Below are 18,215 nucleotides of genomic sequence, written 5' to 3'. Positions count from 1 at the left end.
TAAAAAAACCTCGATAATGGAAATGCTGTAGATGTGATTTTCCTAGATTTCGCTAAAGCATTTGATACTGTCCCACACAAGAGATTGATTAATAAAATGGAGAACCTAGGATTGGGTGAAAATATCTGCAGATGGGTAGGGAATTGGCTATGTAATAGAGAACAAAGAGTGGTTGTGAATGGTGCCATATCAGATATGATACCGGTACTAAGTGGAGTGCCCCAGGGTTCGGTTTTGGGGCCCATTTTGTTTAACATTTTTATTAACGATATTGGGATAGGGTTACTCAGCAATGTATCCATCTTTGCGGACGATACAAAACTTAGCAAAGTCATCAAATCACCAGAAGATGTCACCATGCTTCAAAATGATCTTGCAATTCTAGATGAGTGGGCAAAAAAATGGAAGATGAGGTTCAATGTAGATAAATGTAAGGTTATGCACCTTGGGAGACACAACCAGTGTGCAAGTTACAACCTTAGCGGAGAGGAACTGGGTAATTCCATACTTGAAAAGGATCTAGGAGTCCAAATAGACAGCAATCTAGGATGTAGTGCCCATTGTAATGTAGCTACAAAAAAGGCCAACAAAATTCTGGCATGTATTAAGAGGGGAATGGAAACTAGGAACTCAAGGGTAATTATGCCACTATATAAAGCATTGGTGAGACCTCACCTAGAGTACGGAGTACAGTTCTGGGCCCCACACTATAAAAAGGACATCATAGAATTAGAAAAAGTCCAAAGGCGAGCAACAAAGCTTATTAGGGGAATGGAGAATTTAAGCTACGGGGAGAGATTAAGCAATTTGGGACTATTTACATTAGAAAAGAGACGTTTAAGGGGGGACATGCTCAACATGTACAAGTATATCAAGGGCCAATATAAGGAACTGTCACACACCCTATTTTCTACTAGAAAGGAATCTAGGACGCGAGGGCATGAGTATAGATTAGAAAAAAAAAGATTTAATTCAGCTAGTAGAAAGAATTTCTTTACGGTCAGAACAGTCAAACTCTGGAACTCTCTTCCCAGAGAGGTGGTAACGGCTGGCTCATTAAATGCGTTCAAGGCAAAGTTGGACAAACATTTACTGGAGAAAAACATCCATGGGTACAAATAAGAAATATAATTTGTCTGTAAAATACCAGAACCTACCAAATCAGCAATGGATATCTATACCAGGTTGAACTAGATGGACGCAGGTCTTTTTTCAACCTTACCTACTATGTAACTATGTAACTATGTAACTCACCTCTGATATAATGCTAGAACAGGTCCAGGTGCAGCACATATTCGGTGTACACATAGGTGGCCGGCTGCTCACCCGTTGTACTCGTGTAGACCTGGGTAACATAGATAAAGGTTATTACTGCACTATTCACACAATACTGACTATAGTGCACAACCTAGGGGTCTAGTTACTAACATGCAGCAATAAGGTGGATTGTCTATTACCTATTATTGGGGCAACAGAAACTCACTTATTGCCACCATCAGAGAAAGGTGACTAAGATCTGGGACTTAAAAATACTTTCTACCTCACTCTTCCCAACTGCTTTAAATGTAATAATAAAATACATTTTTAACCAATTTATCCTCTTTTTTTTTATGGATTTTTGTAAGAAACACCCTTTCAGCATTTTATATGTGGAAATGGGAAACAGGGACAGAGGGGCGCACAATCACTGTACTATAGTGTTCTCAGATCTAGTCCTCTGCATACACTGGCAGTGCATGTTTTCCATATGTCCTTGCTGGAGCACAGGCATATTCATTACTCACTGACACATTATAAAATATCTACAGATGATTCTTAGGATTTCACTTGTGTTTCTGTGAGGAGACCTGTAAATTGTGCGACGTTAGCTTGTCCCAAGAACTGGAAATGGGAAGCAATGCTCCTCTATAAGAAATGAATGTTACAGTAAGGGGGTCATATTGTTCATTTGCACCCCCACGTGGTCCAGCGATGGTTTTTTTCCGTGCATGCGCATAATGAATTATGCGCATGTGCAGGGTCCCTGGGCGACTGAACTCAGCGACTGATCAGTTCACACTGACCAATGTGGGCCAGGGGAGTGGGGCAGCAGAGTAGGGTGTCCACCATGGGAACGCTCAGCATTTCATGGCCGTCCCTATGGGATTGCGTGCAGCAGGTGGTGTGCCAGGGTTGGACGGCTGACGTCACATGACGTCGGGCAGGCAGATGACGTCAGCCGTCCGTCCTGGTTTCGGCCGGCCACTGACTTATATTTGCGTGGCCTGGATCAGTCAATCGATGGTCGGTGATCATCAAATGATTTCTCCTGCTGCGGGCACATGAGAGGGTATGTGTATTCGTGACACTTCCCCTCCCATGGTTGCAAGGTGATACGGTGGCGATTCGGCAGGGGCAGGCCCTCTGGGACTCGGTACGCTGCGAGTTTCACAGCTTACCGAGTCAACCAGAATCAGGGCCTAAGTGTAGAGATGGTGATGTGTTATATGTGTTATATAAAATATCTCTCAATAATCCATCTATGCCAAATCACTTCAGTCAGACACAAAGCCCTCTGACTGGCTCACTGGTCACCAAAGGCTATCCGCTTACGCAGCACTTTCCCAGTTACAGGAAGAACACTATACATGTGTATCCAGACCGTCCAATAGGACCCTTCCATCAGGTACAGAAAGCTCTGCTCCCGGACTTCCCAGGTGCAGTTACCTGCAGTGAAACAGCTTTCTCATCAATTATCTAGTTCAACACAGGTGACTACAATCATAAACAGGGGGAAGCCCAAGAGCAGATCCTCTTGTACCTGATGGAAGGGGTCGTGCTGGGGGATCTGTTATTCCCCCACTCCCATCCCTAACTCTACTCTCACATGTCAATACAGACAAAAGTAAAACAGTAGGGATGGCCATTCACGATCGATGATTCGAAATCATCGATGGTTCATGGCCAATGTCGAATACTTTAGCCATCGATGGGGGAGAACCAGATGCTTTCCCTCCATCGATGGAACAGTAAAACGATGTTTGCTTTATTTTTTCAAAGCCCCGGGACACAGAGCATAGCTCTGCCCCCTGACACCAGCGAAGCCATGTCCCCCGTGTTTTGATTGGCCCACAGGCCAATCAATCAAACACAATGGATGACCATCGATATGTGAAAATATTGATGGTCATCATTGCATAGTTTAGCACTATCGATGGCAATGGCAACAACGGCCATCCCTATAAAACAGATATTTTAGTAGATGTATTTAAAAGTGAAAAAACATAGGCACCTGATTATCACTACCCCGGAGGGCTGTATTCTATTGTATTATGTTGGTGAAATAGTTACAGCCATACATTTATGTACATTTAATGTTCCTTTCCTGCAGTTAGATTATAAATTAGGAACATGTACATAGGATCTCACTGAAATTAGGCACAAATAACATTAACAGGGTAAGTTATAGCAACTTAGAAATCCTAAAAATAAAATTAGGCCCATTAGCATGGATACTATAGAGTGTATATGGGAGAGCAGCAAGCTGGTCACATGACCCAAGCTATACACTTTCATAGCTGAGAGTGGCAGTTATTTTCCAACTGGCATCTCTGCAGCAGACAGCATCAGAGGAGGAAGCAGGAGCCCAAGCAGAGGATTGAGAAGGGGAGAAAAAGCGATTTCAGGAGACAGAAAGCCAATTACTGGATCAGGTGAACCCGTCGTAAGACGCAGGAGCCGAATCAGGAGAGGTATTTAAACTTATTGGATCAGGTGTACCCGTCAGTAGACGCAGGAGCCCGATCAGGAGAAGTAAGTAAACTTATTGGATCAGGTGTACCCGTCGGAAGACGCAGGAGCCAGATCAGAAGAGGTAAATCGACTTATTGGATCAGGTGTACCCGTCTGAAGACGCAGGAGCCAGATCAGGAGAGGTAAATCGACTTATTGGATCAGGTGTACCCGTCGGAAGACGCAGGAGCCAGATCAGGAGAGGTAAATCGACTTATTGGATCAGGTGTTCCCGTCGGAAGACGCAGGAGCCAGATCAGGAAAGGTAAATTGACCAATTGGATCAGGTGTACCCGTCGGAAGACGCAGGAGCCAGATCAGGAGAGGTAAATCGACTTATTGGATCAGGTGTACCCGTCGGAAGACGCAGGAGCCAGATCAGGAAAGGTAAATTGACCAATTGGATCAGGTGTACCCGTCGGAAGACGCAGGAGCCAGATCAGGAGAGGTAAGTCAACTTATTGGATCAGGTGTACCCGTCAGAAGACGCAGGAGCCGGATCAGGAGAGGTAAGTCGACTGATTGGATCAGGTGTACCCGTCGAAAGACGCAGGAGCCAGATCAGCAGAGGTAAGTTCACATATTGGATCAGGTGTACCCGTCGGAAGATGCAGGAGCCGGATCAGAAGATGGAGGAGATGGTCGGGAAGAAGAGGAGAAGGAAGGAGACCTCAAGAAGGCCTGAAAAGGAAGCACCTGAGGAGGAACCCAGCGGCAAGATACAGAAGACAGACCAGAACACAGAGGAGATGGCCGGAAAGAAGAGGTGCAGGAAGGAGACATCAAGAAAGCCTGAAAAGGAAGCACCTGAGGAGTCCAGCAGCAAGATGCAGGAAAAAGACCAGAAGACAGTAAAGAACACTTCATCAAGAAAATCCAGAGAGGAGGAATCGCTGGAAGAGAGAAAGAGAGCAGCAAGCGAGGCTAAAGACCCGGATGAAGATCAGCCAAGACCAGGTAAGCGGAAATGTAGTTGGATGTCCTTGCACTGTAGTTCATTTTCACACTGGCAAAGTTGAATATTGTTTATATAAAAAAAATATTAATAATGTTTTATATGTAATTTATATTCATTTCATTGGTTACTACAGTTATTCAGATAAAGACAGTCTCAAAAAAAAGGATTAGTAAAACTACTGTAATATTTATGGAGAAAGGTGCACAACTACAAAAGTGCATGTAGGGCTGGTGTCACCCGGTGTAATGACTCATGGGGGGAAATTTACTAAGATGTGTATGCTACTTCACATGTGATGTTGCTATGGGCAACCAATCAGAATCTACTTCTTATTTATTTAGCATCCTCTAGAAGACAGGATCTGATTGGTTGCCCATAGCAACATCACGTGTGAAGTAGAATACACATCTTAGTAAATCCCCCGCCATGGTGTCATGGCGGTTTTTTCCCTTCATTTAATTATGGACTTGGATATTTAATCTATTATTAGATATTTAATCTATTATTAGATATTTAATCTAAAGTAATGTATGTTAACATGAATTTCACATATAGGAATACAGATGCAAACCCTTTCAGGCTGTTTATAGGACAACAAAACGCATTATATCCCGTGTCAAACTTGGACATGAAGGGCCCATCAGGCAAATGTAATGGTTGGCATCTATTGTAGCTCAATGCCATTACAAATGTACTACAGGCAATGTGATTAGTGCCAGAACGGTATGGCCAGTAACTACAGGATTAGCTCAGAGGAATTGGCTTGGTCACTAGAACCCCAGGCAATCCTTGTGATCACTAGCAATAATTTACCTGCTTAAATTTGCATGAGAATGCATCACTAACAGTTCCTTACAACACATAAATGCACATGCTCCAATCCTACAATATTAAATAGGCACTATTCAGTTACGCAACTAAATTATTAAACTCAAAAGTGATCAAGGTGCAGGGCAATACTGTGTCTGAAGTCTGGGGGCACATAGAAAACATTGGTGGTAGGTGTAGAAGGACAGAAAGCCTACATAAGCAGAGGGAAGGGCTAAGGCACTGCAAGGGAACAAGGGAAGGGTAGAGAGCCTGGATCAGACAGAGCCCAAGAGTCCAAACCACGCAGGGATAGAGCAGAGAGACTGAACCAGACAGGGGAAGGGCAGAGAGGCCAGACCAGACAGTGTAAGGGCAGAGAGGCCGGACCAGACAGGGGAAGGGCAGAGAGTCTGGACGAGACAGGGGAAGGGCAGAGAGGCCGGACCAGGCAGGGGAAGGGCAGAGAGGCCGGACCAGGCAGGGGAAGGGCAGAGAGACCGGACCAGACAGGAGAAGGGCAGAGAGGCTGGAGTGCCCCACGTAGGAATACTTAATTAAAGGTGTATTCAGGAGCTTGGGCTTACTGTTCAATGAGGCCTGGTGGTTCCGATTAGCTAGAAGTAGCTTTGTAAAACCCTATAGTGTGCTACGCTGTAAGTTTGAATCGTGCCCTATCTCCTTATCTGTTGAATAATAAATTCCTAATCTATTATTTTACTCCGCAAGGACCAAGCAGCATCTCACCGCCAGACTGCCCCGAGGACGAATCTCAATTCCTGGAGAGATATGACATCCGTCGGGAGTTAGGCCGAGGCACATACGGAGTGGTCCTGCTGGCGCACGACAACATCACCAAGACGGATGTCGCCATTAAACTCTTGAACAACAACGGACTGTCAGATAGAGAAGAACTGAAGGCGTGGATGGAGACCAGAGCCCTACAATCAACATCTGGGAGCCCCTTCTTAGCACATGGACTTCTGACCTTCCAGAATGAAGACGTCTTGGCATTCGTCATGGACTACGCCAGCGGTGGAGACCTGTTTGACCTGCTGCAATCAAGAGGGCGTCTTGAGTCTACGGCTACAACGTACGATCTATGCATAATCTGGTGTATAACTCTGTGTGATATAGGATTCCGGTACTTATGTAATATCTGGACTCCCGTTTTTCTTATGAGACCGCGTCCCCTCGCGGGGCGCGCTGCGCTCGCCACGCTTCGGGCACGGTGGCTCGCTGCGCTCGCCACACTATAGAAAATCAACTCCATGCGTAGTTGGATAGTAGGGGTATGAAAAAATGGGGTGCATTTAACATGGGAGTCCAGATAATACATAAGTACCAGGATTCCTTGTTGGACGTCCATCAATTTGTCTCTTCCTGCTAGAATTCTATTCTACCCGTATTTGTCTTCCTTTCGTGTTCTACAGCTCTTACACTGTTCCCCATCCCACACTGTATCTCTCTATCCTGCCCATACACTACGGCTGATTTGGGATATTACAATGTTGTTACATTTCTTCTATAACAGAGTCTTCGCTGCCGAGATCGTGTCCGGTCTCCAGTACTTCCACAGGATGGGCTTCATCCATCGGTAACTTTCTTTCTTTCCTCATTTAAATAAACATAGAAGAAAATATAATTTGGGATTCCTATATATATACACCCCTTTATGTGCAGCTCTAGCCTGACCATTACATCCCTCCAAAGCCCCTCCTACCACCCTGTCACTACCACACCCACTTCTATCTGGGCCACAGGGAAATACATCTCAACTGCCAGACACCTGGGATAATGCAGTCCCAATCATGGCATCAGGGCAGAGCCAGCAAATTGAGACAACTCAAGTCAATCTCAGACATTGGGAGCAATGCTAGCGGTGTATATGTGGATCTGATTATAAGATTATATGCATGCAAGTGCAAATATACAGGAAGGACAGCAACTCTGCCAGCATCCAGCATCTGCCAGCAAACACTTCTTATTCGCAACACAATGCACCTAAGACGCACCAGGAGACTTTGCCTTAATATGTGTCTGAGGACGTATCTGCAGCCTTAGACACTTATGATGTATGCAAACAAGTACTTAATGACAAAATACTTATTGTTCCTTTTACAGAGACATCAAACCAGAGAACATCCTGCTTCATGACGGCCATATTAAAATCACCGACTTCGGGCTGGCGATCGAGAACAAACCCAGAGCCTCTGGCTACGCTGGAACACGTGGCTACATTGCCCCAGAGGTGAGGCTATAATAAATTTGAGGGGCTATGTGATAAGGTGGATATGGAGGAGACAATTTCACATTTCCATTCTTACTACCAAAGCCCCAGAATTAATCTGTACATAAATTAATTAAATTTCTATTCCCATTATGTACCCAGCGTGTCTGTCCCGGTAATGGTGTTCCCAGTGTGTCTGTCCCGGTAATGGTGTTCCCAGCATATCTGTGCCGGTAATGGTTTACCCAGTGTGTCTGTCCCGGTAATGGTGTTCCCAGCGTGTCTGTCCCGGTAATGGTGTTCCCAGTGTGTCTGTCCCGGTAATGGTGCTCCCAGCGTGTCTGTCCCGATAATGGTGTACCCAGTGTGTCTGTCCCGGTAATGGTGTGCCCAGCGTGTCTGTCCCGGTAATGGTGTTCCCAGTGTGTCTGTCACGGTAATGGTGTACCCAGCATGTCTGTCCCGGTAATGGTGCTCCCAGCGTGTCTGACCTGGTAATGGTGTTCCCAGCGTGTCTGTCCCGGTAATGGTGCTCCCAGCGTGTCTGACCTGGTAATGGTGTTCCCAGCATGTCTGACCTGGTAATGGTGTTCCCAGCATGTCTGACCTGGTAATGGTGTTCCCAGCATGTCTGACCTGGTAATGGTGTTCCCAGCGTGTCTGACCTGGTAATGGTGCGCCCAGCGTGTCTGACCTGGTAATGGTGTGCCCAGCGTGTCTGACCTGGTAATGGTGTGCCCAGCGTGTCTGACCTGGTAATGGTGTTCCCAGCATGTCTGACCTGGTAATGGTGTTCCCAGCATGTCTAACCTGGTAATGGTGTGCCCAGTGTCGGTCCTGGGAACTGTGTGCCCAGCATGTCGGTCCAGGGAACTGTGTGCCCAGCATGTCTGTCCTGGGAACTGTGTGCCCAGTATGCCTATATATGATAAACATGATCTGATTTCTCATTCATCTCACATGTATGGAATTATTTGTCAGTGTAACATCTGATGGCAGGCGTATTGTGCCCAGATCTGCTGTCCTGTTTATGAAGTGTAATGTAGTGAACTTCTTACCTTTTAATGACAGATCATCATGGGAGACCGATATAATGCGGGAGTGGATTGGTACTCCTTCGGTGTGGTGCTATTCCAGATGTCAACAGGAAAATCCCCCGAGGAGTGCCGCATCTCGGCTTTGGCGGGCTGTCATCTGTGCCCGAATACAAGAAACATCATTGAAGAGGTGAGTGTGAGAACATACTTAGCATTCAGCACTAGGTAACAAAGAGGCCATGAACAATGTGTCAGCGTCTGTTATTTATACAGAACCCCCATTCTCTAGTATCAGCCATGTAGTTGTTCTACGAGCGGTCATGTAGCTGTACATGGGGAAGCTATACGTAGTTACATACGTCAGATTACATTACTGGCTCCCTGACACACACAAATAAGTGAAGGAAACTCAAAGCCAGATCAATGCCTGCTGCAGGAGTCACTGTACCACTGACATACACTACTGGTCACGTTATACAGCACCGGCATTTTCCCTGTTTCTATTCAAATATAAGCAAATCAAGTCCAGTGAATGACCCCCAATGGTACCATGATAAGCAGTAACCTGCTAGAGGTTAGGGGAAAGAATACTAAACTACATAGACACACATCCTCTGATTAGGGCAATACAGTATAATGCTTCTTTTCTTTGATGCTAAAATCATGTCTCCTAAATATGTACTGTAAGAAATCAGACTGCAGATAAACAGAAACTTAGGGCCTTATTCTAATCGGATCGGTGAAACGTGCGTACGGTCCGTCACACCGTACGTTTCCTGTACGCTCACGGTGAGCGTAAGTCCGCCCACAGAACAGCCACACACGGATGGTCACAATGGGGAGTGGCGTACACTTGAGCGTACGCCACCGTGCACGGACGGATCTCCCTCTTAGCCACCGACACCTGGCGTACATCAGAGCGTACGCCACCGTTTACGGACGGGTCTCGTCTGTTTTCACACCGTCACCTTCCGTATATCTGAACGTACGCCACAGTGCAAGTAGAAATTGAGTCCAAAAACATCATTGTTGCTCTTAGATGTGGTTTGTGTCTTTTTCCTAATAAAAAACTGGTATGTTTGTGTTACAGTAAAAAAGTTGACACACGTCGACTTCTGTGAATTGAGTGTCCTGCTTTTTAAAGTATACAAAAACACTTTCTGAATGGGTGAGATGGTTATTGCAGCATTGCTTATTGCATTCAGGTGTATGTAATTTACTTGTATTCGGCATTAATTAGCAGACCCAGGCGTCCGCTCTCATGCGGTAGCTCTAAGAGTGGTCAGGAGCACTCTTTGGCGTCCACCTGTTTTTGGTCCAAAATTCACGGTGCATTCGCCGATCGAGACGGTTGTGGCACCGTGCATTTTGTGTGCACACCCCCCTGTACGCCCATGTTTACGCCCAGTTTTCCTCATTACTCCAGCTGCTCCCATAAAAACGCCCACATGCCGCCCACAATGACCGTACTCTTGCGGACAGGTTTTTTCGCACGGAGAGACCCGTTCGTGAGCGGTGTGAGGTCACCGCACATGCGCATAGCGAAAGCTACGTATGCGCAGATGCAAAAAAAACCTGAACCGACCGTGTACGGTCCCACGCACCAAGCAGAATAACCCCCTTAGTTACACTCCTGTTCCTCTTTCCAGCTCCTGTGTGGTGACCCTGAGATGCGTCTGGGTGAGAACGGCAACATCAGAGAACATCCATTCTTCACGGGAATCGATTGGGAGAAGTTAGAACATCTGCAGGACCCATTCACTCCCAGCTTCTCCCTGCAGCCGCCACAGTGAAGGTAACATCACTTCCCCAGGTGCAGGAGGTATAACATCATCTCACACAGGAGCAGCCGATACCTCCATCAGTAGCCACATAACAACTTCCAGCTTCCAGAAGAACACCTGGCTCCTCCGTCAGCCCGAATTACACAAGGTGGCAGAACATCGCCCCTCAACTAACAACTACGGTATGTTCTCCAACGCCCATCAAGTACTGGAGACCGAGAGACCGGAACATCAACTCTCTTCCTGATTGGGTAAGTACGATCCAACCCACATTGCGAATCCACCAAACCCCGCCCGGCGAACGCATGCCCCTCCGCCGCCCCAGCAAAGTGTGGCTTCGCCCGCACAGCAGCGAATGGATGTTTTGCATAAACATCCATTCGCTTTGCTGGGGTGTCCGCCCACATCATTCGATGGTCGGTGACCATCGAATGATGTTTAGCGTGCACGCATATATAAGTGACTTTTCAGTTGCATATATATGCGTGCACGCTGGCGTGGATATGGGCGGCCAGCTGACATCCGGTGATGTCAGCTACCCGGCCCACACACCCGCGTCACCTCCTCATTACCATGAGAACGCCCAGCGTTCTCATGGAAACGCCCATGGAACGCTGGGCGTTCCCATATGGTAATGGGGCAGCCCGGCGCTCCCCGCCCATCTCTGCCCCCCCCTCGCTGCCATGGGTGCGTGCACCCGGCGACCCAAAAGGTTGCCGTGGGTGCACGCACCATGAGCCTGCACATGCGCAGAAACACGTCTGCGCATGCGCAGACACCCAACATCGGTACTGCGTGCGAATGCGCGCAGTACCGATGAAATCTGAATAAGGCCCATTATGCGCAATGTTTACATTCTGCACATGCGATCACATCGCAGAACAACAAACACCTCTGCCATATTTACTGCAGGGGAGCTTGCGGTGTAGAGAATGGAGGTAGGGGGTGGAATGCACCTCCTCCTGCATTTGCATTGCTTAAGGATTGCACAAGCTTATCATGTGCAATCCAAACTGAATCAGGCATCTACTGAAAATGTATATAAAATATAACATCAATGGCGAGGGTTTGGCTGGCAACTTGGGGAGGACGGAGGCCAGAACTGATGTTATATTTTATATACATTTAAGCTGCAAGGCAAAGTTTCTTTGGTCTCGCAAGCCAACCTGCATCTGCAAGCCTGATGAGACTGGTGCACACACGGAGCATTTTGTGCTATTTTCTAAGCAATCTTACTAGATTGCTTAGAAACTAAGCACAAATCTCACCGTGTGTATGCTCCTGGCGATCCCGATGCACGGTCCCGCACACCGGGATCGCCTGATTAGTAAGTCAGTGCATGCAGACGCAATCTAGTAAGATTGCTTAGAATATCTGCATGTCTCACTGCGTGTGTACACAGGACGCGACCACTTCCGCGATCGCGTCCTGAATCCACTCCCCCCTCATCACTTGTCCCCTCCCATTGTTCTCCAGCGTGCAAGCCCCCCATCTCCCTGGTCCCTCACCCAGTGTGTGTGGTAGGGCCACTCGGTGTTGTGCAGGTCGTCCCTCGCGGGCATGCTCCTGTGCGCCTCACTTTGGACGTGTAGGGGAAGCCGAGAATCCCCCGCTCCGGGATGCACGGAGGACACAGTGGCTCCTGCTCCCTGAGCGCGGGCAGCGTGGACGCGGTGACCGTCTTCAGCAGGCAGACTGGCGGGGAGAAGCAGCGGGCGAGGTGCAGGAGGAGAACCAGGAGGCCCGAGCAGAGCAGGCACAGGGGGGCAGGGGGCATGCCGGCGACCCCGGGAGGAGGGGAGCAGGGGCTGCTGCAGGCAGACGGGATTGGGGCGCAGCCGCTCACACCCGGCTCTCACTCATCATCTGCCCCGTAATTGCTGCCGGGTCTCACGCGCCGGGTCCCTCTGTCCACATGTATAGCACACCCTAATGCCCAGTCACCGCTCTGTCCCCATGTATAGCACACCCTAATGCCCAGTCACCCCTCTGTCCCCATCTATAGCACACCCTAATGCCCAGTCACCCCTCTGTCCCCATGTAGAGCACACCCTAATGCCCAGTCACCGCTCTGTCCCCATGTATAGCACACCCTAATGCCCAGTCACCCCTCTGTCCCCATGTATAGCACACCCCCGCTACTACAGCACATGCTGCATAAGGTGTACATACACTGAATGAGACATCCTGCAGTACACGGGGAGCCTGCTATCTGCTGGGTCAGTGGCGTAACTACTGTGGGTGCAGCTGCTACAGGTCCTGAGCTGTCGGTAGGGCCCGCTACTCACCCTGCACCCTATAAAAAAAAAAAGGCAGTGGCACCCACTGCAGCGACACCCTCTGCCCCCCCTCAGACGCCGGAGATCATTTTGGGTCCTGCCTCGCCCCTCAATAGCCAGCCAGAGATGTACCCTGGCCTGCACTGACCTCCCCCACCCCCATTTCAGGAGCCAGAAATGTGCGTGTGTCCTGCGCCGCCCCGCGCCCCACCAATAGCCGGTGATGCACCCTGCGACCTCCCGGGTCCCCCACCCTCTTCCTAGATGCTAGAGATGTGCGTCCCACCTCCGCACTGCCTACCCCCCAGACGCCGGAGATATTGCGTGACCCTGACCCCCGCCTAGCAGTCCCTGCACCCACCTCCTCTCCAGTAGCTGCATCATGATGGGAACACAGTGCTGGGCCTGCCTCCAGCATCCGCACAGGGATGACACTGCTGCCTTGTCCAGCATGAATTCCCCTGCCGCCGGTCTCCACTTGACCCTGTGCCTGGAGCTCACCCCCTGCTTGGTAAGTGCCCTTGGAGCACTGTACCTTCTTTTCTGTACCCAGTGTGCGTGTGTGTGTATGAAACCTTATGAGCCACCTACACCCTTCCTCTGTGTGTGACCCTTTTCACCCCCCATCACCCCTGGTGTACTTCCCCCTATTCTCTTGTATGACACCTTGACCCTCTTCCACCCTCATCCCTGGTCTTTAACCCTCCTGTACCACACATCCCCTGTATGTGTCACCTTCCCCACTCTCCACATCCTTCCTCTGTGTAAGACCCCCTGAACCCACTATGCCTGTGTGACACCTTCTTGCCCCTACCCCCACTGTGACCCCCTGTAGTACTGTACCACCTTCCTCTGTGTTTGACCCTCCTGTCGGCCACTACCCCTGTGTTTCTTACCTCCTGCCTCTGTGTATGCATTTTGACACCCTGTACAAAGGGGTGGGGGGGCTCTTTTCAAAATTTGCTATGGGGCCCAGAGAGATCTAGTTACGCCCCTGTGCTGGGTGCTTCCACATTATACTACAGGCAGGACATTTCTGTCTATACAGATGGAACAAAGTTATTCCAAACCTTGCCAGAGCCATCTACAACGGCGAACCCTGGTGAGTATGCTTTCTTTCCCCAGGTAACCTAACAGGATTTCTTAGGGACCACCAGATGGATGGAGGAGACCTACCTACGTGTCAAGATAGGTAAGTATTCAGATGAAAGGGCTCTGAATGTAATAAAGTTTTATTTTTCATGTGTGTTTGTGTTTTTATTTAACTATTGGTTCTGCTTTTGAACTATGAGCCCAGCAAGCTCTTAAATGGGCCACATGCTGGGACTTGTGGTTCTCCAAGTCCCAGTATGCGTTCCAGGCTTGCTGGAACTCATAGTTCCACAGCAAAACCCAATGGTTTATTCAAATTTTTACACTTGAATCAGCCCGGTACCCACTGGGGGTGCCAGACGCGTTCCCGACAGTCATTTACCAGACGTCGGGATCCCGACTGTCAAAACAACGACAGCCCAACGGCCACTCGCTATTTTTCCTTGTGGGGGTCCACGACCCCCATAGAGGGAGAATAGAATACCCCCCGCAAGGGTTTTTATGCGCTCGCCATGCTGTCTGAGTCCGGCTGTCCGGATCCCGAATGTCGGAACCCCATACCACACCCCTCACAGGCCAGGGGTACTGGGACTGCCTGGCCAGGTAAGTTCTGGAAGGGGGGACCCCTTTATCGGTGGGGTCCCCACTTCCCCAGGACCCCTGACCAGGCTGACCGGTTGGAGGGATGAATGCTTTCGCGGGGGGGACTTGTAGAAAAAGTCTCCCCTCGCCCCCCCGGCTGTGGCATTACCTTGCTGGCTGGTTGGGCCTGGGGCTGGTTCTTGAAATACGGGGGACCCCATTCGTTTTGTCCTCTGTATTTTGGGAACCAGGACCGGCCATTGGGCCTGGTGCTGGTTTAAAAAAATACGGGGAACCCTTACTTGTTTACTTGTTCGGGGGGGGGGACGCCGTTTCAAAAAAATATATATTTATTTTTTACACTGACACCTGCACGGATCTGAATGATCCATGTAGGCTTCTGCTGATACGAATTAGTATTTAATGGCTGATAAATACAAATTCGTATTGAAAAAATACGTATGCGTACGACATCAGTAAAATAGTCAGTAAAATATAAAAAACAAAACCTCTCATTATTGCTTGAGGATCCCACGTGATAAGCTGCTGTGAGCAGCTTATCATATGTGACCCAAGCTGAATTTATATAAAATATAAAATCAAAGGCGAGGAATTGGCTGGCAACTTGGGGCGGATGGAGGCCAGAACTGATTTTATATTTTATATAAATATACATTTACGCTGCAAGGTGAAGTTCCTTCGCCTTGCAAGCCAGCCTGCGACTGCAAGACTGAGTAAGGGGAGACTTACTTAAGCTGTAGCCATAGAGGGACACTGCAACCGATGGTCACAATGTCCCTCTAAACTGCCATTGCATCGCAGTTTGATTTGATCACAAATGCCGGCAAGGGGTGGTATGCACCTCCTCCTGCATTTGCATTGCTTGAGGATCCCACATGATAAGCTGCTTATCATTTGCGACCCAAGAATAGAATAGAATAGAATCAACTTTATTGGCCATGTGTGCTTGCGCACACTAAGAATTTTTTGGGGATTTACAGTGCAGCATAAATCATGGATAAGGGGGGGGGGGGGGGAGGCATTACATACATTACATTGAGACATTACATGCGGGGACCACATTTTTAAAGGGCAAAATTCGCCCTGCCCCTCTAGCAGTGCCCCACTTAAACAGCCTCACGGGGAAGCCCAGCGCCGCCGCAGACGGCGATACCCGGTGCTTACCCAGCAGCGAAGCGACTTCGGAGGGGCCAGACCCGCCCCCTTTGATGAGGGCGGCGGCTGGGCCCGCACCCTTTGATGACATTTTTTTTAAAATATTTATTTTCTACACTGACACTTGCACGGATCTGAATGATCCATGTAGGCTTCTGCTGATACGAATTAGTATTTAATGGCTGATAAATACAAATTCGTATTGAAAAAATACGTATGCATACGACATCAGTAAAATATGAGAAAAAAAAAAAAAAACCTCCCCTCTGGTAATATCCACCCACTATTATTGCTTAGCACAAATCTCTGCGTGTATATGTGCTCCCCATGGGAGATCGACACCAGCAAAGTTGCTTAGCAAAATTGCTTAGAAAAATTGCTTAGCACAGATCTCTACGTGTGTATGCCCCTTTACTCAGGCTGCAGTCGCAAAGGGTCACAGCCACCGATGGTCCCGATGTTCGTCTAAACTGCAATCACAGTTTGATACGATGGCAAATGGAGGCAGGGGGTGGAATGCACCTCCTCCTGCATTTGCATTGCTTAAGGATTGCACATGATAAACTATTGCAAGCAGCTTATCATATGCAATCCAAACTGAGAGCCTGATTCAGACCTGTTCTCTATGCTGGGAAAAAAAATGGTGTCTGCAGCGCTTAAGTGGGGAGGCGTCACGTAAAAAGCAACCCTGAGTGCGGCGAAACGCATCCCAAGGATTGGTCTGTCCATCAAGTACTGGAGACCGAGAGACCGGAACATCAACTCTCTAAAGCCTCTTAAAATCTGAGCACTTTAGCCAGGTTGACAAAGCCGGAAACGCGTTTCCAAAGGATTCCCGCCTCATCTGTGACACCAACCTGCTGCACATCTGTGATACCAAATTGCTGCATGTCTGCACTTTAAACGTACTGACAGCCTGCCTAAATCATCGCTCCCCAGCAATGGCTATGACTGCCAGCTGCATGCGGCTGTCACCACGTGAGAGTGTACAGGACACTGACCTAGGAAGAACGTAGATCAGCTTGTGCGAACGGTACGGCCGTAGCAGTCCGGGACCATGGACCATCGGCTTCTCCACACAACAAGGTACTCCTGGTACCTCAACACACAGGACACATGTCACATGCTCTAACTTTCTATCTATAACGTGCAATACATCGTGCGCATCAAGTGCAGTCCAAAAATTAAGCCGGCCTGCGACTGCAAGCCTGAGTAAGAGGAGACTTACTTAGGCTGTAGTCATAGAGGGTGAACGTGACTGATGGTCTCAGTGTCCTTATAAACTGCCATTGCATCGCAGTTTGATATGAACACAAATGCCGGCAGGGGGTGGTATGCACCTCCTCCTGCATTTGCATTGCTTGAGGATCCCACGTGATAAGCTGCTGTGAGCAGCTTATCATATGTGACCCAAGCTGAATTTATATAAAATATAAAATCAAAGGCGAGGAATTGGCTGGAATTTGGGGCGGATGGAGGCCAGAACTGATTTTATATAAATATACATTTACACTGCAAGGTGAAGTTCCTTCGCCTTGCAAGCCAGCCTGCGACTGCAAGACTGAGTAAGGGGAGACTTACTTAAGCTGTAGCCATAGAGGGACACTGCAACCGATGGTCACAATGTCCCTCTAAACTGCCATTGCATCGCAGTTTGATATGATCACAAATGCCGGCAAGGGGTGGTATGCACCTCCTCCTGCATTTGCATTGCTTGAGGATCCCACATGATAAGCTGCTTATCATTTGCGACCCAAGAATAGAATAGAATAGAATCAACTTTATTGGCCATGTTTGCTTGCGCACACTAGGAATTTTTTGGGGATTTACAGTGCAGCATCAAGCATGGATAAGGGGGGGGGGGGGGAGGCATTACATACATTACATTGAGACATTACATGCGGGGACCACATTTTTAAAGGGCAAAATTTGCCCTGCCCCTCTAGCAGTGCCCCACTTAAACAGCCTCACGGGGAAGCCCAGCGCCGCCGCAGACGGCGATACCCGGTGCTTACCCAGCAGCGAAGCGACTTCGGAGGGGCCAGACCCGCCCCCTTTGATGAGGGCGGCGGCTGGGCCCGCACCCTTTGATGACATTGCGGCCCGGGCACGCCCCTCTTGTGACATTGGCGGCCCGGGACCGCCACCAGCTTTGACATCAGCGGGCCCGGTCCACCTCCCAGCGCCCTGCCCGCTCTAAATGCTAGAGTGAACACTAATAAGCAGGGACAGTACAGTTATCACACAGGGAACACATACCTGCCGAGCTGCACAGCACCTAGGCAGCCATCAGAGGCACCACTGGTCGCTGCAGCAGCCAGGTAGGTAGCGATATAAGCAAGGACAGTGGTGGTGGTGGGGGGCGGGGGGGATAGAGTCACTGAGGCCTGGGGAGAGACAATGAGGTCTGAGGCTGGAGTTGGGCCCTCCCTGGGCTGAGTTCCACGCCTCTGCCCCCTATAGTCTAATCATACATCCTCCCTGGGGGGGACGGGGGGT

At 48.8% G+C, this 18,215-nt stretch overlaps 1 long non-coding RNA gene across 2 annotated transcripts in view; it reads right to left on the bottom strand.

Annotated features, from left to right (window-relative positions):
- Positions 1-871: 871 nt before the first annotated feature.
- Positions 872-18,215, bottom strand: part of LOC146055185 (uncharacterized) — a 52,030-nt gene continuing 34,686 nt past the window's right edge. For both annotated transcript variants that reach the window (XR_014468513.1, XR_014468512.1), the window contains exons 3-4: positions 8,825-8,960; positions 872-1,345 (exon numbers count right to left, since the gene is read on the bottom strand). This is a non-coding gene — a long non-coding RNA (uncharacterized LOC146055185). The remainder of the gene's footprint in view (positions 1,346-8,824; positions 8,961-18,215) is intronic.

The sequence above is a fragment of the Crinia signifera genome, unplaced genomic scaffold (assembly GCF_055691185.1).
Source record: "Crinia signifera unplaced genomic scaffold, ASM5569118v1 HAP2_SCAFFOLD_335, whole genome shotgun sequence".
NCBI lineage: Eukaryota > Metazoa > Chordata > Amphibia > Anura > Myobatrachidae > Crinia > Crinia signifera.
The sequence above is the reverse complement of the archived record's forward strand: the minus strand, read 5'-3'. Positions and strand labels throughout refer to the sequence as shown.